We start from the raw sequence: 17616 nt of genomic DNA on the forward strand, positions 1-17616 counted from the left end.
TCTGGGACTATTTTATAATCTCAGATTTTGGGAGAGAAATTTTGTATGGGAAATCACGGATTTTGAGTTAAGCGCGAAAAAGTAGATCATCTACTTATACATATGTGAACGTATTATTACTTACATTTCATTTCATTTCATAGTTTAATCCTTTCCTACTTATGCATCTAAGCTATACCTACTTGCAATATTAATGCTTACATCCTTGTAGATGGGCCCTTGGTCCGCGTGCCATGAAGTCATTTGAGAGCCTTTACTGGATTAATTTGGGTTGTGGGTTGACAGCACCTACTTGTTCGGAGGCGGCGCAATATGTGTAGGAATATACATATGTACATATATACATATTATATATAATTTGCGCTTACACCCATTTTGGGAGCTTGTCCGAGCTCTTCCCCATATTTATTGTGTGCCTCTTAATGTTGTTCCACAAATAGAGGGACCTAAAGTTTTGAGCCGACTCCTAAGATATTTTTTATGTGGAGCTTTTTCCTGACAGGAGCACACTCGGGGGGTTGTCATTGCCTGTGGAGAGGCGGGGCGACCGTTATTAGAAAAAACTTTTTCGATCATCTTGGTGTTTCATGGACACTTCCGAATGGTAGTCCCTGCCAAACCCATTTAACTACGACGGTCGCCAATCACCACATACATGCATATATTCTATAAAATAATAAATAATTTATACTTGATTACACAGCTCAACAACGTTTTGTTCTAGGAAAGTGTAGGGTCATTTTCGAAGTAATTTTTTGCGTAGAATCCGAATCCGGGGTTTAAATTGCTCTATCACGCCCATTTTTGAGGTTATGTAGCTACGAAGATTTTGCTCTTCATAAAACAGTAAACATAGTATTTTAAAGTATAAGTCTTTCTCTTTTAAATGCCGTTGAGTTTGCTTAAATATCTTTATTTTTCACTGAGATATCGCATTTTGAAGTTTCCATGTTTGTGAATTTTTCGATATTCGAAAATCCATTGAGATAACATGAGACGTGATACGGTCGATTACATAGTCGCACAAAAAAAATAATATTCCCTGAAATATTTTTATAAAAATTATGTTAGTTAATGTATTGTATGTAAAGTTGTTATATTTTGATAATATATAAAGTTGTTATATTTTGATAATGGCGAGAGTTCACTATTTTCCTGATTAAAACGATGTGTACAATTCATAAACAAAGTTTGAAATTTGATAAACACCTGCTATAATCTTTTTGATTTGCGTAAAGGGTGAAATTTAATTTTTAAAATAAGCAAACTTAGGCGGTTTTATTTAAGTATTGGGTTGCTTATTTTTGAAGCATAACCATATATTTTGCACTGATAGAATGGCGAGGGAATTTCAGACTCAGATTTGACAGCTTGTCTTAATATATTTTTATTTTTTTCTTCAATTTTTGTACTTAGCTGTCACAGCAGCAGTTGTAAGACAATAGGAACGTAACGACCACTGGTGTTAAGCAGATCCATTGGAGCTTATAATTTTTTACCCTAAAATCTTTTTTGCCAAACGACAAGAATCTGGAGTGCCCAGTACTATAACGAACAGCTCTATTCTTCTATTTCGCTTCCACATCCACCTCGAAATTTGGCGTTCGGTGTTATTACGGGTTCTAAAAATAGGCGAATAGGTGTTGTGAAAAGTTGGGGCGAGGCCGGACGACAAACTTATTTTATACTCCGCCTAAAGTACATTCCCATATGCAGTAATAAGCAATAAATCCACAAAAATAAATACCTATACCCGTTCACATATAGCAGAATAGCTGCAAAATTGGCAATCATCTATCACGACTATTTTGAAAGGTTTCCCTTGATAGAAATTGGTTTGGTGAAATATTTTATTGTTATCTATTTGCTTAATTATTATTAAAAATATTAAGAAAAGACAAAGAGAAGCAATAAAATTGCGCAATTTGTTGTTAATAATAGACAGTGGAAGGAAATCTGTAAACGAGGATTACAAAAAATTATGGCAGAAATTATTATAACCTGTAATATGCATGCATAATCAATAATATCTAACACGAATTTTATTAGAATTATGTTCAACAAACCTCTATTCTTGGCCGGCATCTATTTTATTTAGTTTTGACTTTGATGTTTCTCCTTACATTTTTAAAAATAATTATCAATAACACACAAACCATAGGGTTGTACTGCAAAAAGCATATCAAAAGCATAAAATCTCGGATTTCAGGAGAAAAATGTTTATAACCGATAAGCGCAATCTTATTATTTTGTTGAATGCACAGAATACGTAGGCCTTTAGTTGCCAGTAACAAAATTTACGTTACGGTCGAAAATCAATCGTGTACGAGATTAATTTGAGTGCGAAAAGCAACTTGTAAATAAATTTTCGTAGTTGAAACTGAACTAACAAACAGTGGATAAAAGTATGTACTTGTATACGAGTATAAGTGAGGCTCTCCTGGTTCAAAAATCATTGATAATAATTCCTGATTCACTGAAAATACACTAATTCGGCACCATTGTTTTCCATGCGGGGTTAGTACTATATTCACGTGCGTACATATGTATGTACTTTTAGCATTGTCTTTCATGTACATATATACGTAGAATTGTTCCATATTCACATAGTTACTCGCAAAAGATTTATTCTATTACCACTAAGGGTGTTCACCATATCCAAATGAGTCTAAAAATTCTTGCCAACCCCACATTTTTTTCTGATCATTCATTCCCTTGCAATATATAATATAAATTGTAATTTACATACATATGTATACTTATAAGAGTTAATTTTCGATTACCTTGTGCACACCTACTTTTTGAAAATTCTGTAGAAATAAATCATGATGGATTTAAGTAGAAATCACTTGAAATAATATAATTTTATAAAGGTATATGTCATATATTAGGCGTTTTCCAATAACAGGTGTTATTTTGGAATGGTTTGCGTTATCGAGAGATGACTAACGATTTTTTTATGGCCAGAATTGGATGGTATTGATCTGGACAACGTTTATTTTCAACAAGACGGCGCTACGTGCTACACAAGTAACGAAACCATTAATCTTTTACGGGAAAAGATTCCGAACCGTGTTATCTCTCGAAGAGGTGATCACAATTGGCCACCGAGATCTTGTCATTTAACACCTTGCGACTTTTTTCTTTGGGGCCACGTGAAAGAGAAGATATACGCCAACAGCGCAGGGTCGATTCAAGACCTCAAAGATGGAATTCGTGAGGTTATAGAGAACATAGGGCAGCCACTTTGCAATTCGGTTATGGAAAATTTCATGAAAAGGATATTGTCCCGTAAGCGTGGTCGTGATGATCATTTACCTGATGTTATTTTCCGCTACTAACGGCATATCTTCCTCTTTATAATGAAATAAACATCCGATCCTTTATATTAAAAAATAGCACATTTCTTTGAATATAAAATTAACACCTCTTATTGGAAACCCCTATACAAAGTACATCTATATGAACAGGCTTGTGGTTTCGTAAAATTTCAAAACCTGATTGGCTTACATTAAAAATGAATGCGTTAAAAATATCGGAAAAAGGTACAAGTACGGGAGAGGTCTTATAAGCAGTGTTACCGCTCGCGAATTTTAAGGCGTAGAAAAATCGGTTGAAAGAGAATTATTTCCTTTAATGATATGTGGGGCATGATCCCACTAAAGCAAACCTTCCCTCTTCGGCTGACTTTCATCCCAAGACCGCATTTGTACTACATCGAGAGTGGAGCCGTGATTGTGTCTATAAACCACCATTAGGAGCAATGTCCCATCTTCGCTGCCATTCGTTAAGTGACGTAATTCGCTGGTCCAACTTTTGGTCCCTTGTTAGTTTTGCTCCTTGCCTTGGATAGAGACAGTTTAGTTCACGTGCTCGGATATTCAGTGGGATTTTTCCCTCAATCATGCTAATTGTATCCTCCGATACCGGTAAGCACAGGCAAAACGCATACCCTATAAACCTGCCTGGCCTCTCGTAGATGTGTTTCTCGGGCCTGGGACGAAATGGGAGCGGCATGTAACAGGATGGAGTCTGACACAGCAGATAGAAGCCTCCTCTTTGCCCCTTGGGTTCTTCCAATGTTCGGCAGCAGTGGGGTTAGAGCAAAGGCACCTTTCGTGCAGCCTTTCATTTCTTTCATCACCCCTAGGCACTGTATTACCGGCTTAGACTGACACAACAAAACTACTTTTATTTTCTACGCTGATAGCTGGAGTTTGGCATTGTACAACCAGCGCTCAATCCTCGCGATCGCATCGCTGCAGGTGAGTTTCACATCAATGACACGTTTCCTCGTTACAACCAGTGCAATACCGTCTGCGTATTCCACCAGTGTCGCATTCATGGACAGCTCCATTTTGAGGATGCCATCGTACATTGCGTTTCACAAAATAGGACCAAGAACCGAGTCTTGCGGGATACCACCCGTCACTATATATTTCTGATGTCCGTCATCCTATCCGTCGTCCTATCATTGCAATGCCTCCGGATAATCCTAAGCAGGTATGGAGACACTATATTTATACTATTAATAGCCTCGCTGTTTTATCATTTTTAATGTATTGTAATTTATGATTTTGTAATGTATATCTTTAATAATGCATATTAAGTGAGTTTTAAATTGATTGTACTTTTTCATTTGAAATCGAATAGGTGAATAAAATGCGATTTATTCAGAGTCCAATGAATATTCATTCAAAGAATAGAGTTATTAAAATAATAGTATTTAGTTCCAATCAGTGGTTACATTTTTAACAACTACTAAAAAAATTACCTAAAAATTATTTTTTTGCTTTTATTTAACTTATAAGAGATAAAGTCTTAGCCCAGAACGGATTACGAAGCACTGACGGATAGTAAATTTTGCGAATTAAAAGAAATTAAACTGCAGCAGTTTTGAAAATTCAATTTAACGGCTGCAAAAATTTGAAAGGCGGTTTCTTCGAGCAACAAATTTCTAACAAGATATGCCAAACAAAAATGTTTAAAAGAATTCTGACGCGATATTTTTTTGTTCTTTATTTGTTCAGTTTAAGTTATGTACCCGCGTTTTTTTAGAAGCTTGGGTTGGTGCGTGACTTCCATTCGGAAGTACGTAGATTCGAATCTCCGTGAATGAAAAACAAAAGTTTTTTCTAATAGCGGTCACCTCTGGGGAGCAATTGCAAACCTTCGAGTATATTTCTGCCATGAAAATGTTCTGCGATGTTAATTAATTCAATGTTAATAACATATAAGTTATGTCAGAATTCCTTAGTTCCCGTTATAATTTGTTATGCATTTGTTTAAAAATTGTTTTTACGTTCGTTTTATGAAACAGTTCTAAAAATGAATGGGCAGCGTATGCATCGGATCTCGTGTAGTAATATTTGACAAGGCACAATATCGTACATGTCAGTCAGCCTCTGTACAGACCTGAGGTGCGATTTTTTTAGTTTCCAAAATTTAAATTTCCGTTCAAGAAATATCGATTCGACAACAAAGAAACGGTCGAAGTTATAAGGACGCTCTAAAGCCTATGTCTAAACGAGCTCCGAGACTACTTTTAAGAGTGGACTTCCTCGAGTGAATTATGATCTATAATACTTGGGATACCAGCGTCAGATTCAGTTTGAGACAGACTAATAATACAAGTGAATGGGATAGGCTTTTGCATCAAATAAATGGACCAAAAGAAAAACTATTATAGCAGACACCATATTAACAATTTGTATGCGAATGCATGTCTTTATATTTTAATCCTGCCAAGCAGTTGTTATTAAGTCAAGTCAAAGAGAGTAAGCCTCATTTGTTAAAGCATATTTCGGCATATTTTACAATTATTTTGCATGTCTAAAAGGAAGTGGCATAACTCTCCTTTTTAAGGCATAATTTAAAGTTTTGAGCTTAATTGGTAAAACTCGATTTAATTTTTTTTGTACATATATATTTTAGATACATTTGTGACAGTAAATTTTTTGGATAATCTGCAGAAATTACAAATTAACCTTCGATAAATACATTGTTTCATACATATTAGCGCAAGCTTAATAAAATCACCATAGATATTTCTTAAACGTCAATTTATATTTCTTAATGTAAATTATGTCTATATGCCAAAATACATTACAAACTGGACGCGTTTGCTCTTAAATTAAATGCTGCTTTAAAAATTGTTAGTGAAGTTAAAATACAGGTATGTATATATAAGTCCATATAATTGGCGTTTACAACATTTTTGGGTGTTGGGCCGAGCTCGACCCCTATTTGTTGTGAGCCTTTTGATGTTGTTCTACAAATGGAGGCACCTACATCTTTAAGCCGAACGGCAGATGATATTTTCTACCATAACCTTTTTTTTGTCAGAAATACACTCGGAGGTTAGCTATGGCCTGCCAAGGGCGACCGCTATTAGAAAGAACTTGTTTTCTATCATTTGGTGTTTTATGCATGGGCATTCGAACGTGTGCACTTCCGAATGGCAATTACGCACCAACCCATTCAGTTACAGCGGCCACCGATCAGGTATAAGCTGCAAATTTGATGATTTATTTACAAATTGTACTCTATTATTCTGAAAATAAATGATTTTAAATATTAAAAAAAAATTACTACATAATTCCTTTAAAGAGTTCAATTCAAAAACACACAACAATTACTATACTAGGCGTCTTCTTTTCGCCAAGAGTTAGCAAGTGGCGAATAGATGAAGCAACTGATACAAATGAACACACCTATATTGGCAACGCGGGAATAGAGCTGCCTTAAATTACATGTGCTTGTAAGATGTGAGTTATACCAGTATAATTAGCTAAAAGTATACTCGCTAACGACGAATCTTACTCGATAACTTTGTTGTTGCTTTCGCATGCACATTTTTCGTTAAGTTAATCGAGCATAGAGATAGCGAGCGGGGAAATGGCGAATAGAAGAGGCCTACTGTTTCAGAGTTAACATTTTTGATTTACGCACCACTAAAATTAGCGTTATATGAATAAGAAATAGTAAAGCAATAAAACATGAAAATATTCATTATTTTTAACAAAAATTATATTTATAGAATTTGGAAATTCTCTGCAAAGTCAAATAGTTCATATTAATTCATAATATACATTATTTTTGTTAAATAGGAATTTATAGTCCGAAATTTACAGCCGATGGTGTTGATCACCATTCGGTAAGGCCTCGGTCGAAATGCCGGGCATAACCCAAATTGATAGAAAAAGTGTTTTCTAATAGCGGTCGCTTCCCGCAGGCAATGACAAACCTCAGAGTGTATTTCTGTCCATAAAGACCATTTGTCGTTCGGAGGCGCCATAAAAATGGAGGTCTTTCCATTTATGGAAAATTTACCACCAATAGTAGGCGGAGCTCAGCCAAACACAACCAAGGGTACCTATAACGCCAATTAGCATTGTTACTATTGAAAACTTGCACCTCTTTCTGGCTGTATCAGGTTAGTAATAAGAAAATCATGAAGTTTTACGCTGTGTACAATGCATCTACCATAAAAGATGCATCTACATAAAATCATTTATTGCGTTTTAAAATTTCCTCATCGGAATACAATATTTCATACAAATACCATATAAAACAACTGTTCAACCAAGTAACAAGTAGGAACATTAATGAAAATCTGATCTGTAGACCAATGTATTTTGACTTTTATGATTCAACAAAATAGGTATAAAGGAGTTCCATTAACTTTTTTCAGACGACATACTATCAACTTGTCAATTAAATAGATTATAACATTTTGTGCTCTCATCCAATATTTTTTTTTAAACTGAAAAAGAAATTGAAAAAAAATGAGAAATGGGAATTCTAAAAATGTGCAGCTGAGACGCCCACCGCAATAACAGAAGTGTACGCACCAATTAATTATAAATTAATTAAAAAATTACAATTTCAAGCCGACTGCGAACGGCAGATAATTTTTATGAGGAGTTTCTTCATGGCAAAGTAATATATAGGAGCCTAGCGTTACTGGGTGTTTATTGAGTATCTGGGATCTAATACATTTCGTTTTTGGGATTACGGGAGGAAATGTTTTTTAAGGACTCCGATTCCAGGACCTCCCTAATATATGCATAGTATCTTAGTACACATACATATGTATGTATATTATAGACATATTAAGATTTGTGAACATGAGCAGAAAAAAGGCAAAAGGCTAGCAACAACGATATTAATAATGACTATAACAACAAGCACATTACTAACGGTGGCAGTCGAAATAATTATGGCAACTATTATGCTATTTCACCGTCATCGCCACCGCCGTCGCCATCGCCATCGTCATGGCACTAAAAATTTCTTTTACTGGCGACATTCGCAGTCTAGCCCCCGTGGTGTCGAAGCGAAAATCTATCTGTGGCGCAGACTCAATTGCAAATGCGCGCTGCCCGACTGTCTCTACTTGCATATTTTCATTCTGAAGCTTTAGTTTGGCATCAGAGACATAATATCAAACTGGCGACAACTAGCTTCGGCGGGGCGGCGATGGCGCACTTCATTTGCTCTCCCTATGACAACCCAGTCAGTCGTAGCCAAAGCGTAATCACTTTCGGCAAATGGCGGCAACTTTAAAGCGCCAGCGCCATCGACAGTCAACAATTGGCGTCATCCTTTGGCATTTACACGACTGCGAACATACGCACTTGTCCGCCACTCTCTTTTATCAGAGGTTAAAGCTAAACCAAACGTAACAAAGCATCCTCACCCGACTGCCTTCAACAGTTTAGATGCCGATTGATAACACAATAATGAAAGCTATCGACAATACCCGATCCCAAGACGAAGTCATATTAGAAGATGAAGCCAAAGAAACCAATAAATAATCTAGCTGTATTCTATGGCAGTGCAACACAAAATAGCCGGATGATTGCAAAGGCAATAATAAAGGTATATAAAAGTAGATATACGCGTATACTATATACTACATAGGCATGATTATACCACAAGTGGCTGAAACATAGTCAAAATACACTATAAATATGTGAAGAGCAATACGATGGCTTAATTTTTTGTCCAACTACTATTTATATTACTTTCATACACATATACTTATAGTATGTATTCGGATGCATGCTTCCTCCGCGCTGGTACAGGAAACCCAGAACCATAGAGTAAGTAATAGTATTATTACTCAGTGACTGAATTAGTGAATAAATAATTATTCTTTCCTACAGTGCCCGTTTTAAAACGGTTTAAAATTATGTTCGCAGTATCGGAAATTGTTTTTCAATGTTTTCACAAGTTTTAATCTGTTTATGAAGTTAAAATATGTATATATAAGATGTGTACTAAAAATATACAGCCGTTGACAAATACTTAAGAACAAAGCGTTGGCAACCATATATGCGCATCTTTTATCGAGTACGGTGCCGTAACGGTACTTTTTGTACTTTGATATATTTGCTGTGATCACATTCTTCGAAATGCTTTCATTTTTCTATTTCTCTTGGAGGGTCCACATTGACTTTTGCGTTTTAGTAGAAACACTGATATTTTTGTGAGAAATATACTTAACAACGATTCGTCTAAAATTTTGCGAATTGTTTTCTGTTTCATATTGTAAATACAATAAAAAATAAAGTATGTATCTGGGGTATTCCTACAACACTTTACTTACTTGAAACGAGTTAATAATGTTGAAAGGGAAAAATTGTACCCCAGTAATCATAGAGTTCCAAAGGACCGGATTATCCTATAGTGCTATTTCAACACAATGAATTTTTGAATGCTTTGAAATATTTGTCAAAGTATTGAACAGCAGAAAACGTTCCCAGAAAAAAAGTACGAAAGACTACTAGCCAGATTGATAAGATGATAGTTAGATTTTCAAAAGAAAATCGCAGGAAGAGTGCTGGTGACATCCATCGAGAAATTTTTGTTCACCTGAAAAAGCCAAAAACGAAAAAAACAGCTGCCTTCGTCTGGCAGAAGCAGGGTTTCAACTAGCACGGTAGCAGCATCGCAACTACAACGCCGAATTGAGTTTTCTCGAGTGCACATATCCTGAACTCAAATCAGTGGCGTTATATTCAGCAATGAATTAATATAGTTGGTCCAAATGGACGGAAGCACGTGCAATCGGCTCCAAGTTCGCCTCTTCAATCATAAAGCGCTGGGGAGGCTCAACAATGGTGTGGGGCTGCTTTTCATGGAACGGTGTCGGGATAATTAATTGTATTGAAGGTGATATGGATGCGGACACGTTCAGATACTTTAAATTGAAATGCTACCTTATGCGGAAGAGAATTTACCGCTGATTTGAAAATTTCTCTGAAAAAGCTCTGCCGTTCGGCTTAAAACTGTAGGTCCTTTCATTTATGGAACAACATCAAGACGCACGTCACAAGGAAAAGGAACTTGACCAAACATCCAAAGCGAAAGCGCTAATCTATATATATAAAAAGAAGTTACATTTCCTTGGTAATCTTATAACTCAAGAACCGTCGAACCAATTGACACAAAAATTTTAGAGTTCTTTTCTATCTTTGAGGAGGTGGTTTAGTGAAGTTTAATTGAAATCGGTGTAGCCGTTCCTGAGTTATGACATTTTATGTGAGTAATAGTTTCCTCTCATACGAAATGCCTGTATGGGGAAAACAACAACAAATACACAGCCGCTTATGAGCGTTTTTGTTGTACTGTTATGGTTGTAAGTGTATTATGTTAATATTAATTTTGGACGAAAATATAATAAAAACTGGAGCATTCAAGGAACTGGAAAAACATTTTTTACTTTATTTATTTTAGCATAATTTTTTTAGCGTAAAAAATTTAAATGGATATTAAAGAATCAAAGTTTAATTACAAGTTTTTACAAAAGTACAGAAAAGGCTATTGTGACATCTTTAGAAAGTATGTTGAATGAAAAAAAATCAACTAATTCAACTGTTTAAACATTTTACGAGTTCTATAAAGAAAACTTAATATGAAAAATTTCTTGCGATATAAAAAAACAATTTATGTATGGTGGTGCGAAGCCCACTGGGAAATGCTAGTTATATATATATATACATATATAATGATTCGAAGCACATTTCTCGCGATGCAAAACAAATATACGGTATATTGAAAGTTTACGAATACATTTTTTTACATTTGGCGTTGTGACTTATTTCTAGCGTATTAAGATATTTACCATATATTATAGTAGAATTTTATAAGAAATATTTTTGATGCCTTATATCACACTTATTATGAAGAAGGTGGATCAAATGTCTTAACCGAATACAAGTGGATTTCAATTATTTTTAACTCATCGAAAACAAAAATGAAATGAATTCCCCTTCTTGCTATGGTATTGATTTCAAATAACATCACTCCTTAAGATATACTATATTAACACTTTATATATATAATTAAATATCTACATATATATACATATATATATATATATATATACAATTGGCGCTTACACCATTTTTGCATTTTTGGGTATATGGCCGAACTCCTTAATAATAATAGCACTCCTTAAGATTTACTATTATATATTCACACTTTGGGTGTTTAGCCGAGCTCCTTGTCCTATGTGTTATGTACGTCTTGATGTTGTTTCACAAATAGAGGGACCCTAAATTTTAAGCCGACTCCCAACGGAGCTTTTTCATGGCAGAAATACACTCAGAGGCTTACCGAGGGGCAAACGCTATTAGAAAAAACGTTTTCTTCATTTTGGTATCTCACGGAGATTCGAACCTACGTTCACCGAATTCCAAATGGTAGTCAGGCACCAATCCATGTTATTGAATAATCATATATATGTATCATTGAATAAAATAAAAACTTTTTTATCGAATGTAGGTATAAATATAAAGTTAGGGGTAATTCGGCATATTCAATTTTTTGCATGGAATTAAATAAAAATAATTTGAGAATTATCACAGGAATTCTAACAGGGTATTGGAAATTAAACCATCGTCTTTCTAACCTGGGAATATACTCCAATGTAACTTACAAGCTCTGTAGGGAGGAAGATGAAACCCACAAACAAGTATTAGGGTCGTCCCAACACTGATGCATAAGCGGAACAAACACCTGGGTAAAATACCATACTCGTATGTTACCAGAGCAGGAAATAAAATAGGACAAATAATAAAATTTATTGAAGAAGTTGAGCTCAGATAAATACTATGTAGGATATTTGAAAGTAGAAAAAATTGAGTAAACTTTCTAATTTTACGCTCTCTAGCGGAAGGAATAAACAACAAAAAGTGAATTTCTTGTACCCAAAAAACAGACACATACACATTAATAGTTAAATTAAAAAGGTAGTCATTGGCCATGAACATGATTCCTGATGAATAATTGAATCATGGTCATTGGCAAGCACCTAAGCTCTGCTCACCGCCGATTACCAAAAGGAATGTGTTCTTTCCAAAAGCGCGTACACTTTTTATAGGTAAAAGCAAACCTATTAGAAAATTTAAATTTACATAGAGTTTGAAAAAAGACATCTAGTAGTCAATACAATTTTAGGGCATTACCATATATGTAAGAAAATTTTAAATTAAATCTTAACAAGTAGAAGGTATTGCCATATAGAAATATATACATTAATACTTATACGATATAAGTATGCTACAGCGTTTATTAATGAATAATTCAAATGAGTATTGATTTCACTTTGCACTTTGGCTTTTGTCACAAACAATGTGCAGGTATTTACAAGTGGACGAGCGGCTAACTTTTATGTGCCGAAAACAGGATTGGCCACACAGTGTAATGGGTCAGTTCGACTGCTACAGAATTCGTCAAATACTACGTGTTGCGCTCGAATAAAAGGTCCTATCTCGTATTCCTACATCGGCCGCCGTAGCCGAATGGGTTGGTGCGTGATTACCATTCGGAATTCACAGAGAGAACGTTGGTTCGAATCTCGGTGAAACACCAAAATTAAGAAAAACATTTTTCTAATAGCGGTCGCCCCTCGGCAGACAATGGCAAACCTCCGAGTGTATTTCTGCCATGAAAAAGCTCCTCATAAAAAATTTCTGCCGTTCGGAGTCGGCTTGAAACTGTAGGTCTCTCCATTTGTGGAATAACATCAAGACGCACACCACAAATAGGAGGAGGGCTCGGCCAAACACCCGAAAAGGGTGTACGCGCCAATTATATATTATATATATAAACTATAATGAATTTTTAATATCTACATATATAAATATATAAATATATATATTGTAAAGCCACAAAAACAACCCTGTTCTATTTAGTCTTCAGCATTTTGTCCCATGAACTGCTTAAATACATCTGTATGAAGAATAAATAAAGAGAGGGGGGAGATGGCGGGTGAGTTTTTTTTTTTTTTTTTTTATTAACACAGTGTACACGCGTTTCATTTTATCTCTATAATCTACCAACATCTGCAACTTCAATATTCAAGTAACTTCCTTCCTTAGTGCTTTAACCTTGACGATTGGTCTTGCGTCCATCTATGAAGGGCTGTGCCGTACCCTCAAAGCGACCCATATGCATCTCGCTCCCAATCCGGGATAGCACGTGTTCATCGGATCTATTATCAGTCGGGAATAACAGACTATATTTTATTGTTACACTTCACTGATATTTACCCACCTCAGTGAGTAACATTGGGCCATGGCAAAGTCCTCTCCACACTCGTGGGTCTTAATTATACGCCAACAAAAATATGGGAAACTATCAAAGCAGGCTGGTTTGCAAACCGCATCTCAACTGGCCGATCCAATGTAGCTACATCTCCAGGATCGCTAGGTACCCATTCCTAAACGGAGAGCAGCAAGACTGACAGAGGGCAAAGATACCAAAGTAACGGAAGAGAAATTCAAGGCAACAGGGCTCCAAAGATGCTTCAACATCCAAAGGGCCACCTCAGAGCCAAGTATGAGTACTGAACAGATTTATGTGCACACTCTTAGCCTCGAGAAGGCCAGAAAACTTGCTAGTCCCAGTGACGCAGACACCAAATTGTATCTACGCTATCTCAAAGAAGGTTTAACGAATGTAAATGTACTTCAGAGGCAAAAAAACGCGCCGCTGCCGCAATCAGCCCAGCTGAAGGCGACTGTACAAAAAAACAAACAGAATATAACTTTTAAGCAAAGGAGAAGTACCTGAAGCTTAGAGAACAAAAAGTTCTGCACCAAAAGCTAGGTAGAAAACTGGTGTTATCTATGCTACTATAATAAGGGTTTAAGACTGGCTGTTCTACCCAAGTCTTTCCCTACACAATTACTCTCACAGGAGGAGCAAGATAGGATTGAGAAGATCTATAAATTATGCAAATCCGAATTCAGATTCGAAGGTGTACACTTTCGGCTAGGCATAATACTAATCAACAATCGAAGAAGCTGCCAACTTGATGCGTGAAATGGCGCCAAAACTCTCCTGCTGGAAAAAACCATCTGTAGTGAGTACTAAGCAGCAAGGAGCTGATATCTGGGAAACTATTAACAACAGGCATTGACGATCTGTCAATAGAAGCAAACAAGGAGAACAACTGTAGGACATCCTAAATATTCGACACGATTTCCGTCTACTTGTAATAAGTTATGCTATTTGCATACGTCAAATGTCAACATCTAAAATGTGCGCATTATGAATTTGACAGAGTCAGTTGAGCTTCAACCACGATACAGTATACAACGTTTACTAGAGTAAAATAAAATATTTGTTAATAGTCTAAAATTAAAATTATTTGTTTTATTTAATTTTAACATCTTGTTACATGGTGTCAGAAGTAATCGAACAAACGTTTCGCAAAAGAATAAATTAATTAAATTTTTGTGAGTTTCATTAAAAAGTGAAATTCATAATTGGGCATTGGATTGCATCACAGATAGCACAAATCACATTTTTGTGTAATTCGTTTTCATCGGGAGAATTCACAAGAAACTTAAATCATCGGATAAAAAACGATATTCATCGGAGATCATAATTATTGGTATATTTCTTGGATATTTTTTGACTGTCACAGATATTTTTACAAAACTTTGTACAAACATATCATCGGAATGGAAAAATTGGAAACGTAATTTTTTGGTCTATATGATTGCCAACAACAAAAATGGTCAACCAGAATCGACAAATATAGCAACTTTTCTGTGGTTAGTTGGTAGAAAAGGTGCTAATGTTTATAATACATTATTTCCAAATGACGGCTCTCAGAATTCATTACTTGGAACAACAACGAAAAAACGAACGGTACTAGCCACAGATACAGAGCCAGAGCGTGAGGTTGAGGAAACGGTACAGCAAACATCGGATGAAGTTTTAACTGAATTTGATAATCATTGTCTACCGCAAAAAAATGTCACAATGAAATCATTCAAGTTCAACAATATCGTGCAAAAATAACGACAACCATTCAATGAATTTTTAACGGAAATTCGTGCACAAATTGATCGCTGTGAATTCAACTGTACATGTGGAATTTCATATGAAAATCGAATGTTGCGTGATCGTATTATCACTGGGGTTTATGAAAAATAGTTGTAACTTAAATTACTCGATGGACGGGATGAAACACTTGACCGGGTTGTTGACATTTGCAAAACATTTCAATCAGCAAATGTTAACAAAAATATTTTGGGATCCAAAAAGCGAACAGTTGATCCTATTTCATCGGAAAAGCTTGATTCAATCAACAACAGTAATCGTCGTTTCTGCTTCGATTGCGGTAATGATTGGAAACCAAATCACAAATCAAACTGTCCAGCAAGAGATTTCACATGTCAAGTTGGAAAAAAGGTCACTTTCGTCATATGTGTCGCAAGAGAAATGACAGCAAAAACAACAGCGCTGGCAACAACAAATCAAAGTCGGATTCATCGGATTCAAAACCTGGTAAGCGTATTAATGATGTTAGCTGGAATAACATGTCAAGTAAAATTCAGGGATTAGAAAATAAATAAATATCTGATTTTAACAAATTAAATTTTAACTTTAATAGAATAAATTCAATTCGAATCAAAAGAGGTCGATGGACTAAGACGTACCAAATACACAATCAATTAGTTAGGGGGGGGGGGGTAAGGGATAAAAATCGATTTTTTTTTTTGCATGTTATTGTAGTAAAACATTTCAAAAATACCGTGTTAAAATTTTAAGTCAATCCGAGCAAAAATTTTTAAGTTAGCATAAGCCGAGCCGCCTCAAACATCTGCCGAGACGCAGCAGTTGCGCGCGTAGTCCGTTACAAACTTTAAACGCGGTTTTCTCGAACCTTTTTTTTTTAAGTGCGTAGTCATTGGCATTTGAAAACTACTCAACCGATCCTTTTGAAATTTTGCACACATATTTTACACATAAAAAACCTCCCCCCAGCGATTTTTTTTCGCCATTTTTTTTATATTAAGGTGGTTTTACACCTACAAAATGGCGGCATTTTTTCGTCAAAAATCACTTTTTACTTCAAACGACTACCAAATGGCTGAAAATGAAAATAAATCGTCAAAATAAACGTTGGGGGGGAGTTTAACTCATACTTTAACTAAATTATTCGATTTTTTTGATTTCAGATGATTCTACGCTGAGATATGCTGACTACTGCAAAATGTATTTTTGAAAAGACGTCTACGTAAATGTGCTCTCATTCGCTCATTTTGCAATATTTTTACATAAAAATTTTATCAAATATTCTTGAAATGTTACTTTATAATATGCAACAACTTTTAATAGACTGACTTGAACCGTTTCGCTACAATAAATTCATGAAAAAAGTGTTTTTTTAGCGTTTAATTTCAGGGGAAATTACTATTCATTTAAAGGGAAATTCTAAACCAGTCTTACATTACAAAACACGTTTCCCGGACACTATAATTAAAAAACTCAAACCAAAGTTGGATTCAATGGGTCAATCTGGAATAATTTCACCCATTACACATCCAACTGACTGGATTAATAATATACAAATATGTAATTGAAAAATCAAATGGTGAGTTGAGGATTTGCTTGGATCCGAAACCTTTAAATGAATTTATTAAACGGAAACAGTTCTTAATTCCAACAATTGATAATTTTACTTCGGAACCTTCAAATAAAAGAATATTTACAGTACTAGATTGCTCCAATGGGTTTTGGCAAACACTACTTGATAAAAAGAGTTCTGAATTTACCACGTTCATGACACGTTTCGGTCGATACAAATTCAATCGACTTCCATTTGGGTTAAATTGTGCACCGGAAATTTTTCAAAGAATTATGATTCGCATATTTGGTGATATTCCTGGCGTGATTGTCTATTTTTTTTTTTCATGACATCGCTATTCTTGCCGAAAACGAAATTGAACCTGACAAAATTCTGTCAATGGTTCTAGAGCGTGCACGCACTAATGTCAAATTTAATCCAGAAAAAATTCAATATTGCAAATCGCAAGTAAAATTCATGGGTCATATTCTCTTAAAGGGTACAATTAAGCCGGGAATTAAACACATTCAGGCCGTTTTAGATATGAAAAGACCAACTGATAAACATGGTGTTATGAGATTATTGGGGCTTTTTAAATATCTCAGCAGATTTATCCCAAATCTGTCCAAATTGACGTTGGAATTAAGAAATTTAACCATGAAATATGTGGAATTTCAATGGGATGATAAGCATGAAGGTGAATTATTATTACATCGGATCCAATTTTAATGGCTTATGAT

Source organism: Anastrepha obliqua, chromosome 1, assembly GCF_027943255.1.
Source record: "Anastrepha obliqua isolate idAnaObli1 chromosome 1, idAnaObli1_1.0, whole genome shotgun sequence".
Taxonomy (NCBI): Eukaryota; Metazoa; Arthropoda; class Insecta; order Diptera; family Tephritidae; genus Anastrepha; species Anastrepha obliqua.